We start from the raw sequence: 19,977 nt of genomic DNA, 5'->3' as shown, positions 1-19,977 counted from the left end.
AAGAACTACTATCAGATTTAATCTCAAAAGAATAAAAGTCAATAAACCCTGAACCTGTGCAGGGAGTAGATCTGAGAATTCAGTGTCAACCCTGTCAAGCGGATAAGCACGTCTTAGACTCTACCTCCCAGAATCCGTATGCATAGCAGCCACAAGTGAGTTGAACTTATCAGACAGCGAGGAAGACGAGGAGAAGAGGAACCCTCGTCCCATTTGACGGCAGGATTCCATACCTGCACAAATGTTACACACTGTTAGCATCACATAAAACTTGTATTAACACTGTGAGAAAACCAGAGCAATGAAATTAAAATATAAACCATAACCGAGCTGCATCAGGCTTATGCGATACAGAACCTTACCTTCAACAGCAATGAGGATGAATGGTGACCTGAGCTGCATGCCTGAGGCCAAAGACTGAAGCGGCGGAGCACCATGGGGTTACAGAGCTGGAACGAAGCGGAGGAAGTGGAGTAACATAATGACCATCCGAAAGATCAGGCAAGTTATAAACCCTCCAAAAGTTTACCGGCTCGTGGCTCAATAAGAACCCTTGATCTGTAGAATGAAATGTCCACCTTACGATAGCCGGTTTACCGTAGAGACTCTCTGGCGCGAAAGGCATCAAGGCCGAGAAGTCAGGGCTAAGTACAGGATGCACATGGCAGGATTGCCATCTGCCACACATCTTACCAGATGGACGATGGGAGATGCAACACCTGGACCGGGAATGCGATGGCCGGACAAGCAAACAAACCCGATCTCTCAGGATATGTTCTAAACCTTATATATTGCATGGTCAACGATTATCATTACCGTAGGCCGTGGATTATGACTTTCCTATTTCCTTATGATTAAAGTATTATGTATATTGAATCTTCGAAGTTATGAGTACAAGGAAAATGTAAGTGGATGTATACACAAAGGCGAATATAATATATGTAGATATCAAGCCTTAATTATAACAAGTAACAATGTTTAAGTGTTGTTAAGAATGCACTAGTTAATGTGTAAGCCATAGTATTATTGCTGTATTAAAAAAAAAAAAAAAAAAAAAAAAAAAATTTGTGGATGCGTGACACCTATTGCCAAAAGTGCCTACCCTAAACTACTCGTCAGCACAAATCACAACACCTATTGCCGCCGAGAAAGCAAGGGCGTTGCCCCTCTGGCAAAACCGTGAGCAGCACTCGGCAGAGGCAGAGGAGGTTATTGCAGAGCCTATTACCTTACCGGGTGACAGAGGCAAGAACAAAACAAAAACAACAACAGGGCCGCAGTTCAACACGAAGATGTCATGCCAAATTAGGTAACGGCCCTTTTATGTGGATACCATGTAACTTTTACCACCCACCTCACCTGCATATTTTTTAAGGGCCCCGTGAGGAATGAGTTCCGAAAAGTATAGGTAAGTCTAATTAGGCATATATAATAAATAACAAAGGGATGGCGCTTATTACCAACCACTATTATAACAAAACTGACTGATGACTCTTTCGCAGTCACATTCCCTGCAATAGGCGTCTATACTTAACTACGTGTGCTGGGCGCATTGCCTTGGAGTAACCAAGGGCGCTGACCCTCACGCAAGTATTTGTTTGCATAGCTATGCCAACTGGGGTTGTGTGAGACCATATCTTTTGAAATAGAAACCTAACAGTGTGCCAGAACGAACGAATCCGGATAAACCCCAATTTTTTAGAAAAGTTTTCATTGATTTAACTTCTATCGGGTTTCTCTAAAAGCAAAAACAAAACAACCCATACTCGAAAATATAACCCTGCTCTATTAAGAACGAAGATTATAAAAGAAAATAAACGTGCAACTATCCAAGAACATTGAATGAAAAAACATTGACGATTATCCCCAGCTCTTGAATACAGTCTCAGAAATCCAAGGCATCAGAGATCATGGATTCTTTAAATTGGGTCTATGTTTACTTTACCTGGAGTTGGAATACAAGGGGAAACTATCAGGTATTTAAACCTTAGTCTGTTTTATTTATGAATAAATTGTTAATTAGGGAAGCCATAATTTAGATTCTCATCCGCAATAGCAAAATCCATAGCATGCATTCCGCAATTAGAGGCTAAATCTGTAATTCCGCCCCTGTTCTCCAAACACAAAGCCAAAACAGGGAGTATTAGCAAAACAAATGTGCATAATAAAATGTTCCAACCACACACACAATTAATTCAGAGGGTTCATTACAAAACCATCCAGAAATACAAATAAAAAATAAAAGGATGCATACCTTGTCCCCTCAGGATCTCATGTTCTCTTCTCTTCTCTTTAGCATCATCTTCCCTTCTAACCCCAACCAACTAGAGTCAACCTCCTCTCCCTCCTAACACCAACAGGCTAGAGCCAATCTCCTCTCCTTCTCCACCCAGACTGAGAAAAGAAAACCAGAACCAAGCCAAAACAAGAATTCTAAAATAAAAGAAAAACAAAAACCCAGAAAAAGATAGACACAGAAACAATTATTCAACTAAGCATGGCCATGCTTGAAAAACAACCCAAAAAAAACTAGAAAACAAGTGAAAACATTTAACAAATTCGGCTATGATTTCTTCTGCCAACCTATAAAGCCCGGTCATGTCCAATGTCCAATCTCCTGTTCAGTCAACTAACAAATTAAATTCCAGGTGGTGGTATGGGTGGGCGGATTGTGAAGCTCCACAGTTAGCACCATCAGATAGAACAGTACCAGACGTAAAGGCATAACAAGGGAAGCTAAGGGAAGGTAGAAAACGAGGCCGACTCTCAAATGCCTGGCTCCTCTCTGCATTGATTTCCTGTCATACGGACCGGATGCCCATCCTCGCCTCGCTTCACCTGTACAGCCTCCCAAATGCCTCCTGGTTATACTAATTATATCCATATCCGATGGGATGGGATATTTATGTTTTAGGGATTTCAGTTCATCAACGTGGCCCGCCCAGGTGAGAGGCGGTTTAGTCACTCTAATAAAATTTTGAAATGTGGCCGTTGAGTTTGAAATATGATAAAAGTAAAAAATTCTGGTTTATTTATTTTTAAAGGTATAATCAAGTTAAAAAATATAATGTACCATATAAAATGGTTGGTTTAATAGAATAGCTTAATATTATATTGGTGCACTTCATCTTTTTCTAGAGACTTGCATATATGAGGAATATTTGTTTTCATCATCAAGTTTATCTCCTATTAGTCAATTCCAACTAACGTTTCACTTGCACATTAGTTGATTGCCCTCAATATGTTTCCTTTACAAATGCCAAAAAGGATTACGACAAACTAACTTTCTAACTTGCTCTCTATCAATATCACTCAAAATGCTAACAAGCTGTAATTGATCCAACAATCTAACCATGTCAGGCACCTTCATACATAACCTTGTGCCTTTCCTCCCTACCTTGAGGAGAGAAAATATTAGAAAAGGCATACATCCAATACCTACAACTCTTTCTAGCTATAAATGTCTTTCTTTTCCTTCCAATCATCCATCAAGCCCACTACAATACTATTCCTCTCACTTCTTCCATCTTCCACATACTTTTCCATGGAAAGAAGTATAGCATGGTGGCCTTTGACTAGAGGTCATGGTATTCCCTAATCACATTGGCAAAAGGAAACATGTTGTTAATTCCTACATTGCTCACGGATTGTTAGGCTCTTGTGAAACATCTATTTTTGTCTTCTTTCAAACATAATACTTTTTTTCACTAACTCTAATAACATCCACACCAATACCAATTTTATCATTGATACACATTATCTTTCCTCAGTGGCACTAACAAGCACCATGACTCCATGCTTCCTTTCAAAGGATTTTGTACAAATGTGTAATCTCTATCTTATGTTCTTGAGTTTTTTTTTGTGAAGGAATACAAGAAATCACATGCATACCATGATTCCTCACCTATATGCCTCTCCTAGTCAATATTTCTAAACTATGGTATTGGGGGAAAATCACTTGCTTTTCTACAACTGAGAATAATATGCTTTTAGATGGGCTAAAACATATTATTTCTATTGGCAAAAGATTCGGTCTACTTCTTCTCTCCAAGAGTGGAGCCATTTCCTCATAAATCATATCCCAACCTCAATCACATGGCTTTATGAATGTCACAGTAAAACTCCATTGCGTTCTTCCACATATTGTGACCTAACTCCTTAATGTTGCTTTCGTAGAGTTGGGACAAAGGCTATTTGAAGGATTCTAACATTCACTCAATGCATTGGAGAAATTTGAACAAACATTTCATCTTTTTAATAGTCGAGATATAGCACCCATCCGTCAATCTTGCATTTTTTGCACCTACCTACAAATACTTGTTTCGCAACATTCCTCAAACAATATTCATTCAAGGAATAATGGGAGCATACTAACCGCCTTGCTATATTTGCTTTCATTTATACCACACCTCTCCAAGAATACTTGGGAATGATGTTTACATTCTTAATACTGCTATGCAGGGCTACAAAATTATCAACAAGAGATTATGATGCATATGACACGAACATTGTCTTCCTTCTCTCGAATCATGCGCACACTAGGTGTCTTTGTCGATATTTTCCACATCTCTATCAAGTGGTTATCTTAGATCTCTACACTCCTCCTATCATTTCTCACGATCACAAATTTGAACAAAATAATTTTTATGTTATATCAATGTTTAAAAATTCAATGCGTGTTCAAACTAATAAGCCCAATAAACACAATAAAGATAAACTATGAACGACATGCATCATCCTCTCTAAGGATGTCTCTAGTTACTTTTATATGCTAGTGCATCTTTCCTCAATCTTTGGTGATTTCTAGAGCTTGGTCCAAGCCTCTCTCTCTCTCTCTCTCTCACAGTGACTTCCCATGTGTTCCAACTCGCTTCAGTTACGTGTTCATGCATGGACACAACCCGCATTTATAAATTTTTGATGAACCATGCTTCTTGCATGCAAGTTGTTGTTGCACTTCATGTTTTTCTAAAGGCATGCATGCACTAGGAACATTTGTTTGGATCTCCAACATCTTGGTTCAATTTTCAACATCTTCGTCTAATGTTCTTCTTGAAGCATCTATACTTTTCTAGGTAACAATTAGAGTAGTGAATTCCAACAAAATTTCCACTTACACATTCGTTGACTAAGATCAATGTGTTTCCTTTACAAATGAGAGAAAAAATTCAAAGCACAAACAACATGTTCACTAACAATATCATTGAAAATGCTAAGAACTTGCATTTGATCTAGCAACCTAACCATGTTTTCAAAGGCAACTTCATATATAAACTTGTGCCTTTACTATCTAGCGTGCAATTTTCCATAAGCCCCATTTTTCATCTTCTTATCTCTGAAAACAACAAATAGTTTATTTCATATGGAAGTTCAATAGCACATGTAGAGCAATCTCTCCACATCTACAACATTTGGATTTCTTTTGTACAAACTTACAAGACACACTATTAAAAAAGGTAGACATCCAATAACTAAAACTCTTTCTAGAGATAAACGCCTTTCTCTTTCCTCCCATCATTAATAAATCATGCTACAATATTTATCATCGTGCTTCTTTCGTTCGAACATGCATTTCTATTGAATGAATTATAACATGGTAGAGTTTGATTCAAGGGAAGGGAATTCCCTAACCACATTGGAAAGAAAGAGTGTGGCATTAACAAATGTTCTTCCTACATTACTCGTAGTTTCCTTCGCTATCGTGAAAAAATTATTTTTTCTTCCTTCGGAAATAATATTTGTTTTCGACAACTCTATTATCATCCATAACTATACCAATTTGATCATTGGTACATATTATCTTTCGTGGAAATACCATCTTAGCACTAACAATCACCACGACTCAATGGGTATTTTCAAAGGGTTTTGTACAAATGTGCAATCTCTATTTTTCATTCTTGGGTTTTAATCCGCAATCAAATAACAAAAATCATACCCACTAAAGGATTCCTTGCCTCTCTACCTCTCCTAGAAAACATTTCTAAACTATGGTAGTGGAGGAAAATCACTTGGTTTTGTAAATCGAGGTATATGCCTTTTTTATGGGATATAAGACATTATTTTTGTTGGAAATAACTGGGGTCTCCCTATTCTCTCAAAGGGTCATGTCGCTTTCTCAGAAATCATATTTCTCCATAGTATTCATCGTCCACACGATCGCATCAATGTCTTTGTGGAGCCTCTTCCGTTACATAACTGCTATTTCGATATAAAATTAACTAGTTACATTTTTACCCAAATTTACATAATTCGTTGTCAAACTTCCAACAAACTCCACCTTGACAACAATTTTCCTAATCCCTTGCCCATGCCGATTCATCATCCTTTTTGCAAGCCAAGAGAAGCTAAACACCATCGCAGCTTCTCTACTATAACTGGCTTTGTGAATATTTCTGCACAATTCTCTCACATATGGACCTTTTGAAGAGCTACTTTTCCGCCATTGATCACATGTCTCTGAAAATGATACCTTACATCAATGTGATTGGTTCTACTATGATAAGCAGGATTTGTAGCCAAGTGCATAGCACTTTCACTGTCACAAAGTACATTCACTTTCTCCTGTGTCCTTCCAATCTCATCGAGCAGACCCTTTAACCAGATTGCTTCTTTACTAGCATCTGAAGCAGCTATATATTCAGCTTCGGTAGTGGACAACACAACTGTTTCTTGAAGCTTTGACATCCAACTAATTGCTCCACCTGCAAGAGTAAAGACATAAATTGTAGTATATCTTCTTTTGTCCAAATCACCTGCACAGTCAGAATCTACATATCCGCAAACTGAACCTTCAATACCATTAAAGACGATGTAATGGTCACTTGTGCCTCTTAGATATCGAAGCACCCATTTCACTGCTTGCCAATGTTCTTTACCTGGCTTTGCCATGAACCTGCTGACAACTCCAACTGCATGTGAAATGTCAGGTCTTGTAGATACCATCGCATACATTAAGTTGCCTACAGCATTTGCATATGGTACATGAGACATATACTTCTTTTCTTCATCAGTTCTAGGACTCAAAACCGAAGAAAGCTTAAAATGGGAAGCTAGTGGAACATTAACAAGTTTCACATTGTTCATAGAGAAATTTTAAAGTATTTTCTCCACATACTTCTGTTGTGATGACCAAAGCTTACCATTTTTCCTGTCTCTGTGTACCTCCATGCCTAAGATATGTTTTGCTGCTCCAAGACCCTTCATATCAAACATCCTAGAGAGCTAAGCCTTTAACATGTTGATCTCTTCCATGCTTTTGCTTGCAATAAGCATATCGTCAACATATAAAGCTAAGATAATGAATATGCCATTGAAACTTTTGAAGTATACGCAATGATCATACTCACTTCTTATAAAGTTATGGCTCACCATGAAGGAATCAAACTTCATGTACCACTGTCTCAGAGACTCCCTCAGACCATACAATTATTTTCTGAGCTTGCAAACTTATCTTCTGCTGTGACCTTGTACAAAACCTTCTGGCTGTTCCATATATATCTCTTCATCCAAATCACCATGTAGAAATGTCTTTTTAACATCTAACTGTTCTAACTCAAAATTAAGTAACGCAGTTAGTGCCAACACATTACGAATAGAAACCAGCTTTACAACTGGAGAAAAAATCCCATAAAAGTCTATACCTTCAACCTGAGAATACCCTTTTGCTACCAGTCTCGCCTTAAATACATTTCGATACTTCCATCAACTTTCCATTTCAGTTTGAAGACCCACTTGCATCCAACAACACTTCTCCCTTCAGGAACCTCTACAAGATCCCAGGTATTGTTCTTGGCTAAGGAATCCATTTCTTCTTCCATAACTGTTTTCCATTTTTGCTATCTGTATCATCTACTACTTTATGATAACAAGAAGGTTCCCATTCTTCAGTAATCAAAGAAAAAGATGAAGCAGAATCTTCATACCTTTTGAGAGTTTTCCTTTCCCTTGTAGACCTTCTTAGAGCGACTCGTTGTTGAACTGGTTCAGAAGCTTCAACGGCTTCCTTTGTGTCTTCAACACCTTTTTCTCCAGAAATCTCTCCTTCCTTTTGACTGTCACCGAAAGGTCTAGCCTCCAACTGAGCTCGTTGATTTGGCGATACCTGTTCCTGTTCAATTCCTTCAACATTTGATTTTAAAAGAGAAGATTCATCAAAATTTACATCTCTAGTAATGACTATCTTCGACAATGTAGGATCCCACAACCTGTATCCTTTCACTGCATGGTCATACCCAACAAAGACAACATTTCGATTTTGGATCTAACTTTGAATGTTGATTTTTAGGAATAAGAGAATAAGCATCACAGCCAAATATCCTCAAATGTGAATAATCACAACACTGACCTGTCCAAACTTCTTCAGGAATTTTACATTTATTTGCTACTGAAGGTGATATGTTAACTAAATAACAAGCAATAGATACTACTTCTTCCAACAACTCCTTTTGCAAGTTAGCATTGTTGATCATGCTTCTGGATCTTTCCATAAGAGTCCGATTCATACACTCAACAACACAATTTTGCTGAGGAGTATAAAAAACAGTTTTGTGTCTACTAGTTCCCTCATCCTTACAGTATTGTTCAAATTCAATTGAAGTGAACTCACCACCATTGTCAGCTCTTAAACATTTAATAGATTTTCCTGTTCTTTTCTCTACCGTCGCTTAAAATTGTTTAAAGACATTGAATACATCAGCTTCCTTTTTTAGCATAAAGACCCTAACTTTACGGGAGAAATCATCAATAAAAGTTAAAAAATATAGAGCACCTCCATATGACACAACAGGGGATGGTCCCCATAGATCAGAATGAATATAGTCTGAAATACCTTCACTATTATGATTTCCAACTTTAAATCTCTGTTTGCACTATTTTCCATACACACAATGTTTACAGAAATCTAACTTCAAGGATTTCAGATCGGGAAGAGATTTACGTTTCATCAGTATCTGAAGACCTTTCTCGCTCATATGACCTAATCGTTGATGCCATAGACGAGTACTTGCTTCTTCCTTTTCTGACGCAACCACTGCTTTACTAACCTGAGTACTTCCTTTTAACCTGTAAAGATTTCCGACCTTTTCTGCCTTCATAACCACTAGGGCTCCTTTAGAGACTTTCAAGATGCCATCCTGACCTGTTATCATACATCTTAATCCTGATATTCCCCATCCCAACAGTGTGACATGACACATTATTACCCATAAACACAGAACTGCCATTTACATTTTCATACGAAGTAAACCAATTTCTGTGTGGACACATGTGATGAGAAGCACCAGAGTCTAACACCCAGCTATCTAAACCCCGAGAGACATTACATTCACGTGAAGTTTCATCTATCATACATAATTCTTCAGTAGATAAAACTTCTTCTATCATACCTGAATTGACCTGATTCGCTTCCTTCTTCGGGTTATCAGATTCTTTTCGTTTCCAACAGTCTTTCTTCAAGTGTCCAATTTTATTGCAGTGCCAACATTTTGCCTTACACTTCTTTCCCTTCGATTTAGATCTGGAAGACCCCCTTAGCTTATCTCCTCTTTCCTTTGAGCGTCCTCTAGCTACCATGGCTTCTAATGCAGCTGTTTCAGTACTGGATTTCCTTCTTACTTCTTCAGACAGGAGAGCTCCCACCACTGATTCAAACTTCAAAGAATCAGCAGTGCTCAAGCTGATTGAAGTTACGAAGTGATCCCATGATTCGGGCAGAGAACACATCAAGGTTAGGCTTTATCTTCTTCCTGAATTTTCACTTACATATCTGTTAATTGGCATATAAGTGTATTTAAGACATTCAAATGTTCTACAATTTTTTAACCTTCTTTCATTCGAAGACTGTACAACTACCTTTTCAAATAAATTCTATTGGTTAATGATTTGTCATATAGAGTTTTTCCAGTTTTTCCCACAATCGTGAAGTTGTACTCTCTTCAACAATATTGAAGAGAAATTCATCCACCAGGCATAACCGGATGGTACTGGGAGCTCGGGCATCCAAGTCCTCTAAGTCTGAAGTAGTCATGGTTTCAGGTTTCTTAGTTGCCACATCCCATGCCTTATGCAAGAAGATCCCTAACCTTCAGTTTCCAAAGAGAAAAATTGCTCTTTCCGGTGAATTTCTCCACCTCGAATTTTGCATTCGACATCTTGGCCATTTACCTAGGGTTTCAATCTTCGGTCTTTCAACTAGTGTTTATCTTTCCTTATTTCTCCAAAAAAATTCTTTTCAATTTAAATAGAAAAAAACCCTTTAAAAAAAACTTTTTTCCTTTCGTTCAATTAAAGAAAAAACAACCTTTGTCTTTTTTTTATTCAATTTACACACATCCACCCTTTTATTTCCAGAGATTATTCAATTTACACAAATCTTTATTCTCACAACTTTCTGGGCAAAAAAAAAAAATTTAACAAAAATAACAAAATAACAAAAAATAACCAAAAAAAATCTCAGAGAAAAATTTCTTTCAAAAAATACCAAGGTTCATGACAACGTCCAATGTTAATAATGGCGGCAAGGACAGCGTTTGCGGCAGACTTTCTCAGGCATTTCAGCACGCAGAGATCACGGTCCTTCTCTCACACAGGTCTGGCTCTTCCACGCGGGCAGCACACACGGACAACGCCTTCCTCTTTGCTGGACAACAGCTCTTGCCTTCACACATGCAGGCTCTACCTGGTTCGATGGCTCTTCCACGCAGGCAACAGGTTCACGATTCTACAGTAAAAGTAGCCCTTCACCAGAGGTTTGGCAGCTTCCTCTTCACGTCGTTCCAGACTCTTCCTCGTCCCCACGCTACAGTCAACACCGCCCCCGTTCCAAACTCTTCTTCGTCCTCACGCTGCAGTCAACACAACTTCAAGCCAACAACACGTAGTACACGGAGGGTCTTCAACTCCGATGTTTTACCAAACCAACAACTGGTCCACGCAGAGCACAAACACACAGAGTCTGCACTTCATGCAGAGATGGGGTGTCCACCCTCAGGCATGCAACATGCAGTTCTTTCAAGCAGGACCTCCTCAACATAGATAGCAACGTAAAAACACGCTAGTTCTTCAACGGCTCAGAGAAAACCTTCACGCAGCAACACTACACGCTGGTTCGCACGCACTTCAACGCTCAAACACGCTAGCTCTTCAACAGCCTCCCCTCAGAGAAAAACCTTCACGTAGCACCAAACCGGCTTTATACCATTTGTAGTTCTAATAGGTGAATTAATAAACAATGAAGATTATACAGTTATACATTGACCAAGAAAGATTTATAACTAACTCGAAAACTGAAACCAAACACACAAATAAACACACAGGATTTACGTGGTAAAACCTTGACAGGGTGTGAAGGAAACATCCACGAGGCAAGGGATTGGAATCTCTATTAATTCAACAATAATTCTCCACGATTACATTTCTCGTGCATTCACTAGTTTTATACAATCCTCCTCCGTTACATAACTGCTGTTTCGGTATAAAACTAACCAGTTACATTTTTACCCACCTTTACATAATTTGTTGTCGAACTTCCAACAGATTTTAGAGGTAGTTGTAGAGGCTAGCAATATAATTGTATATTTCTATGATGAAAGCAACAAGTTTCGATATGAGAGATGTTGCCCACGTCCTTTGCAAGAAAAAACGTAAATGAAACTTCTAAAATATGATCCCTTAACAAATAAGACTATTTTTACTAGATAATCCTCGGTTTTCAAATGGAATTGTGCTTTTATTAAAAGAAGATTACATGCTCATGTGTGAGACATGCAAGAGAGGATATAGTATATGTACTATGTATTTTAGCTTAGCATTGATTCATCTTACACCGTACATGATTAGAATAGACATATATATATATATATATATATATATATATATATATATATATATATATATATATATATATATATATATATATATATATATATATATATATCTATATATATATATATATATCTTCTTTGTTTTTCGTTACTAGATGATTACTTCTCTCGCTTCTCAATTGTGTGTGTATATATATACAATTTAGATTGTTTTGGGTTCGAAAAAGTAATTGGAGAAAACAATGTTTGGGTTAAGATGCATAAATCATTGAGAGGAGAAGCTTGGAAGCATGTAAATGTGCATAGAGAATTTTCTTGTAGGTCCTTAGAGCATAAATTAATTATGGGGATGTTTAAAAATTGATTAAAAATCTCAATCCATATATCTTATGCCAAAGCGATTCACCAAAAGAGAACTCAAACCTTTCCCACGGAAAAGAAAACTCAATTTTCCAAATATTTTAATCGAATTAATTGATTATATCTGTAGGACTATAATCATGTGAATAAGGAAATTCAAATGACCATACTAATTCTATTTTTCATGATTCTGTGATTGCAATTCTCATTCAAATGTAGAATGACTAAGAAAACTTCATTGAGTTCAAAATTATGTGTTGTAAACCTCCTTAAATATATGTGTTGATCTTTTTGGCTAGAAGAGTTGAACTTCAACTCCTCTTACCTTATAAACAAGTATGCAACCATTAGCCCTAATAACTCCAAAGGCCCATAATGCCGTGATTTTTATAATACCTATAGATCCTAAGACCATTAACTAATGATCTTATAAAACACAATGTTGCTAAAGTAATGGTTTCTAATGGTGGACTTCATGGTTAATGGTTGCATACTTGTATACAAGGTGGCATATTTTAGTCTAAAATCAGCCACTATCGTTCTTTACCTAAGCCAACCCACAACAAATCACTTTAGGTTGTGTAGTTGCTTTACTTCTCCTCTACTCTATGTTAAAATGGTCTTTAATTTAAAATCAGTTAGTCATTCTTATGATTTGTTTTAAGTTTAAAACAACAAACAAGATTGACAAAGTAGGGCCCATTGCACTGTCTTTGCTATGAGAGGCTCCCTATAATTTTTTTGAACAAGACTTATAATCAACTACTTTTAATCTTTACAATTATTTTTAATTTGATTATTAACTCCGTTACTAGAAAAAATGATATAAAAATAGGTTTTAAAATAGAAAATATGTTATATAATTATTAATATAATGAAGAAATAAGATTTAATAACTAACTTGTGTGTGATGGTCATTTTGTTTTTTTTCCTCAAAATTTTTAATATAAAAAAAAATATTTTAAGCAAAGTATTACTCGTGAAGGGTTAATTTGTTATCAGAGTACCGCTCTTGCAGTGCAAAATTTTAAACATAGCGTTGTTTGTCATTTAAAAGATTAAATTAAATTCAAACCCTTCCTTCCACTACTCATCAAGTAGCCCAACCCAAATATTTACCATGAAACAAACCATAAACTTTGACTCATAAAGAGGAATCCAAATTCAAACCCTCTCTTCCACTGCTAGTCAAGGAGCCCAACCCAAATATTTACCATGAAACAAACGAGAACTCTCCCAAAAACCAATGACAATAGTGTTGGAGGTCTCTTGAAATATGACATAACCAAATCCATTTGTCATGACGCAAAGGCATGTGGTAAAGGATGGCCACCAAGCCATCTCTCTTAATTGCGTGGATCGTCCATCCCATACTCATTTCTCTAGTACATCAACACCTAGATTAAGATTAAGATTCTTTGAAATAAGAAAAATTGATATTTTAGTTATTCATGTGTTTTTGAATTCTTTATATTTATATATAAAACACACACACATGATTTTATATACATTTTTCATAATAATGTAATGTTGTAATTTAAGATTAATTGAAATTTTTAACTTGTAACCTTTTGTAACATATTCAAATATAATATCTAAAAATTGCAAATTTTATTTTAATTTGATCGATATTATAACAATATATTATACACAACAAGATAATATTACCTTTCATATATACTATAATCATATAATATATTATAATATTACTTTATGGAAAAATGTGTTATTTATACACAACAATATAATATTACACCTTGCACTATATATATATATATATATATATATATATATATATATGTATTTTATAATCATATGATATATTATAATATTACTTTATGCAAAAAAGCATTATTTAATTTAATCTAAACATATTGAAATTTGATGTTCAATGCATGTGAACTTCTCTAAATTTATAGTGCACTATGTGATATTTAATTTTAAAATTTGAATTTGTACAATAAAATATAATTTTATTATAGTTTGTAGTTTTTAAATGAGAGATATATAAATTTATTTAAAATGAGCTATATATAATAAGAGGTAGTTATGTTTTATCTATTATGTTTAAATGACTTGTACTTATGTTTATGAAAATGAGATAAAGTAAATGAGATTTATAGTAAAGTTGTTGTAGTACAGTGTTTTAAATTCATATACTACTCAATGGCCCACTATCACCATGGTGCCCCCTAGTACACCATGGCTTTAAAGGGGGTGTTCAACATGGAGACCCTCGTTGTGCGTCCGCCATTTAACCGGGAGCTACTTTTTGAAGGTTCAATAGGGGCGCCAGATAGATCAATGATCCATGTACATGATGAGGTCCGTGTGGTGTAATTAGAGCTAAGATGGGGGGCGAGGTCTAAAACGGAATACTGCCCGTGTTTAAAATCACCTTGTCTTGGTTGGTGGTAACACCATGGAACCTCATCCTTGTTGGTATGGTGTGACGTGGAATTGTGTGTGCAAACATTGCAGAGCCATTTAGATTACATGTGGATGCCATATGTTATCAAGATATTGGCCTAACTTCAAGTGGTCATAACTTTCAATCTAAGAGTCGGATTGAAATGGAATTTATATCGCTCAAAACCCCTCGACAAGCTAGATGCGATCATGGCATCAAATTTTGTTTCTGCAAACATTGGAAAAGAAGGATTTTCGGTGAGGCCATATTCATTACAAACTTGAGAGGTTAGGTTAATTCATAGATAACACCTTCAAGAGCTCGATATATTATGATGGGTGAGAGGGAGTGTTATAGTTATGTTTATAAATTTTAATAAATGGTGTGTTATAGTATCAATGGTCATGGAAAGTTACATCCATTCATGTTGAGTTGGATTCTCCCACCAATGCCTTATGAGTCATAGAAGAGATGGAGATGGCTATGGGAGAGGAAGAAAAGCCCCCGCACAAAGGAAGAAGGATAATTTCAACTCTCTAACTACACAACCTTTGGCAGCGTCTTGGAAAACCTTTTATGGGTTTACTAGTCTTTTTCTCCCACTCGTATGGCTTCCATGACACTGTATTTATCTCCCATAGTACCTTGTATAGATTCCACCACACGATACTTCTTTCCAACATGATAACTTATAACTATGGTATGTATTCTTTGTCGGGTCATATCTTTTTCCTCTGCTCTGTCTTTTCGAAGATCAAGGTAAACACACAAGGAGGATTGTTTTCTTCCTTTTTTTATTCTGCCTCTTTAGCCATACCTAATTTCATTTTTTTTCGTGTGAGTTGGGGTCAATCTCTCATGTTAGCCTCTTAACATACTTTTGAAAGGATTTATTATACCAACATAAATTCCCATTCACTATTATTTTCGTTTTTAGAAAATAAAACAATATTTCATCACATGTCCTTTAATTTTCCTCAACCCAAGAACAAATAAAATATGCATAATAGTATTGCATCTGTGAATGTTGGAATCCTTCAATGAGCCTTTGTCCCAACTCTACAAATACGACATTAGTGAGTTAGATGGAGTTTTATTGTTATTCACGAAGCCACGTGCTTGAGGTTGGAACCCTTTTCGATAGGATTCTTGTGGCGCTCCACAAAGACATTGATGCGATCATGTCGACGATGAATACTATGGAGAAATATGATTTCTAAGAAAGCGACATGACCCTTTGACAGAATAGGGAGACCCCAGTTATTTCCAACAAAAATAATGTCTTATATCCCATAAAAAAGGCATATACCTCGATTTACAAAACCAAGTGATTTGCCTCCACTACCATAATTTAGAAATGTTTTCTAGGAGAGGGAGAGAGGCAAGGAATCCTTTAGTGGGTATGATTTTTGTTATTTCATTGCGGATTAAAACCCAAGAATGAGAAATAGAGATTGCACATTTGTACAAAACCCTTTGAAAATACCCATTGAGTCGTGGTGATTGTTAGTGCTAAGATGGTATCTCCACGAAAGATAATATGTACCAATGATCAAATTGGTATAGTTATGGATGCTAATAAAGTTGTCGAAAACAAATATTATTTCCGAAGGAAGAAAAAAATAATTTTTTCACGATAGCGGAGGAAACTACGAGTAATGTAGGAAGAACATTTGTTAATGCCACACTCTTTCTTTCCAATGTGGTTAGGGAATTCCCTTCCCTTGAATCAAACTCTACCATGTTATAATTCATTCAATAGAAATGCATGTTCGAACGGAAGAAGCGCGATGATAAATATTGTAGCATGATTTATTAATGATGGGAGGAAAGAGAAAGGCGTTTATCTCTAGAAAGAGTTTTAGTTATTGGATGTCTACCTTTTTTAATAGTGTGTCTTGTAAGTTTGTACAAAAGAAATCCAAATGTTGTAGATGTGGAGAGATTGCTCTACGTGTGCTATTGAACTTCCATATGAAATAAACTATTTTTTGTTTTCATAGATAAGAAGATGAAAAACGGGGCTTATGGAAAATTGCACGCTAGATAGTAAATGCACAAGTTTATATATGAATTTGCCTTTGAAAACATGGTTAGGTTGCTAGATCAAATGCAAGTTCTTAGCATTTTCAATGATATTGTTAGTGAACATGTTGTTTGTGCTTTGAATTTTTTCTCGCATTTGTAAAGGAAACACATTGATCTTAGTCAACGAATATGTAAGTGGAAATTTTGTTGGAATTCACTACTCTAATTGTTACCTAGCAGAGTATAGATGCTTCAAGAAGAACATTGGACGAAGATGTTGAAAATTGAACGAAGGTGTTGGAGATCCAAACAAATGTTCCTAGTGCATGCATGCCTTTAGAAAAACATGAAGTGCAACAACAACTTGCATGCAAGAAGCATTGTTCATCAAAAATTTATAAATGCAGGTTGTGTCCATGCATGAACAGGTAACTGAAGTGAGTTGGAACACATGGGAAGTCACTGTGAGAGAGAGAGGCTTGGACCAAGCTCTAGGAATCACCAAAGATTGAGGAAAGATGCACTAGCATATAAAAGTAACTAGAGACATCCTTAGAGAGGATGATGCATGGCGTTCATAGTTTATCTTTATTGTGTTTATTGGGCTTATTAGTTTGAACACGCATTGAATTTTTAAACATTGATATAACATAAAAATTATTTTGTTCAAATTTGTGATGGTGAGAAATGATAGGAGTGTAGAGACCTAGTGTGCATGATTCGAGAGAAGGAAGACAATGTTCGTGTCATATGCATCATAATCTCTTGTTGATAATTTTGTAGCCGTGCATAGCAGTATTAAGAATGTAAACATCATTCCCAAGTATTCTTGGAGAGGTGTGGTATAAATGAAAGCAAATATAGCAAGGCGGTTAGTATGCTCCCATTATTCGTTGAATGAATATTGTTTGAGGAATATTGTGACACAAGTATTTGTAGGTAGGTGCAAAAAATGCAAGATTGATGGACGGGTTCTATATCTCGACTATTAAAAAGATGAAATGTTTGTTCAAATTTCTCCAATGCATTAAGTGAATGTTAGAATCCTTCAAATAGCCTTTGTCCCAACTCTACGAAAGCAACATTAAGGAGTTAGGTCACAATATGTGGAAGAACGCAATGGAGTTTTACTGTGACATTCATAAAGCCATGTGATTGAGGTTGGGATATGATTTATGAGGAAAGGGCTCCACTCTTGGAGAGAAGAAGTAGACCGAATTTTTTGCCAATAGAAATAATATATTTTAGCCCATCTAAAAGCATATTATTCTCAGTTGTAGAAAAGCGAGTGATTTTCCCCCAATACTATAGTTTAGAAATATTGACTAGGAGAGGCATATAGGCGAGGAATCATGGTATGCATGTGATTTCTTGTATTCCTTCACAAAAAAAACTCAAGAACATAAAATAGAGATTACACATTTGTACAAAATCCTTTGAAAGGAAGCATGGAGTCATGGTGCTTGTTAGTGCCATTGAGGAAAGAGAATGTGTATCAATGATAAAATTGGTATTGGTGTGGATGTTATTAGAGTTAGTGAAAGAAAGTATTATGTTTGAAAGAAGACAAAAATAGATCTTTCACAAGAGCCTAACAATCCGTGAGCAATGTAGGAATTAACAACATGTTTCCTTTTGCCAATGTGATTAGGGAATACCATGGCCTCTAGTCAAAGGCCACCATGCTATACTTCTTTCCATGGAAAAGTATGTGGAAGATGGAAGAAGTGAGAGGAATAGTATTGTAGTGGGCTTGATGGATGATTGGAAGGAAAAGAAAGACATTTATAGCTAGAAAGAGTTGTAGGTATTGGATGTATGCCTTTTCTAATATTTTCTCTCCTCGAGGTAGGGAGGAAAGGCACAAGGTTATGTATGAAGGTGCCTCTTAAGACATGGTTAGATTGTTGGATCAATTGCAGCTTGTTAGCATTTTGAGTGAGAGTGATAGAGAGCAAGTTAGCAAGTTAGTTTGTCGTAATCCTTTTTGGCATTTGTAAAAAAAACATATTGAGGGAGATATATTGTTAGTTGGAATTGACTAGTGGGAGATAAACTTGATGATGAAAACAAATATTCCTAGTATAGGCAAGTCTCTAGAAAAAGATGAAGTGCACCAATATAATATTAAGCTATTCTATTAAACCAACCATTTTATATGATACATTACATTTTTTTAACTTGGTTATATCTTTAAAAATCAATAAATCACACTTTTTACTTTTATCATATTTATGAACAAGTAATAATAATAATTAAAGAAGAAATCAGAACATTAATATCAAAGCAAGATTTGTGAGAGCAGGTAAACTTCCATTTCAAACTCAACGGCCACATTTCAAAATTTTATGAGAGTGATTAAACCGCCTCTCACCTGGGCGGGCCAGCTTGATGAACTGAAATCCCTAAAACATAAATATCCCATCCCATCGGATATGGATATAATTAGTATAACCCGGCGGCATTTGGGAGGCTGTACAGGTGAAGCGAGGCGAGGATGGGCATCCGGTCCGTATGACAGGAAATAAATGCAGAGAGGAGCCAGGCATTTGAGAGTCGGCCTCGTTTTCTACCTTCCCTTAGCTTCCCTCGTTATGCCTTTACGTCTGGTACTGTTCTATCTGATGGTGCTAACTGTGGAGCTTCACAATGCGCCCACCCATACCACCACCTGGAGTTTAATTTGTTAGTTGACTGAACAGGAGATTGGACATTGGACATGACCGGGCTTTATAGGTTGGCAGAAGAAATCAGAGCCGAATTTGTTAAATGTTTTCACTTGTTTTTTGGTTTTTTTTGGGTTGTTTTTCAAGCATGGCCATGCTTAGCTGAATAATTGTTTCTGTGTCTATCTCTTTCTGGGTTTTTGTTTTTCTTTTATTTTAGAATTTTTGTTTTCTGGGTTTTTGTTTTTCTTTTATTTTAGAATTTTTGTTTTGGCTTGGTTCTGGTTTTCTTTTCTCAGTCTGGGTGGAGAAGGAGAGGAGATTGGCTCTAGCCTGTTGGGGTTAGGAGGGAGACGAGGTGGGTTCTAGTTGGTTGGGGTTAGAAGGGAGGATGATGGTAAAGAGAAGAGAAGAGAACATGGGATCCTAAGGGGACAAGGTATGCACCCTTTTATTTTTTATTTGTATTTCAGGATGGTTTTGTAATGAACCATCTGAATTAATTGTGTGTGTGATTGGAGCATTTTATTATGCACATTTGTTTTGCTAATACTCCCTGTTTTGGCTTTGTGTTTGGAGTACAGGGGCAGAATTACAGATTCAGCCTATAATTGCGGAATGCATGCTATGGATTTTGCTATTGCAGGTGAGAATCTAAATTATGGCTTCCCTAATTAACAATTTATTCATAAAT

The sequence above is a fragment of the Pinus tabuliformis genome, chromosome 9, assembly GCF_031772625.1.
Source record: "Pinus tabuliformis cultivar Carrire ecotype Pingquan chromosome 9, CPIR1, whole genome shotgun sequence".
Lineage (NCBI taxonomy): Eukaryota > Viridiplantae > Streptophyta > Pinopsida > Pinales > Pinaceae > Pinus > Pinus tabuliformis.
Note: the sequence above shows the minus strand (reverse complement) of the source record.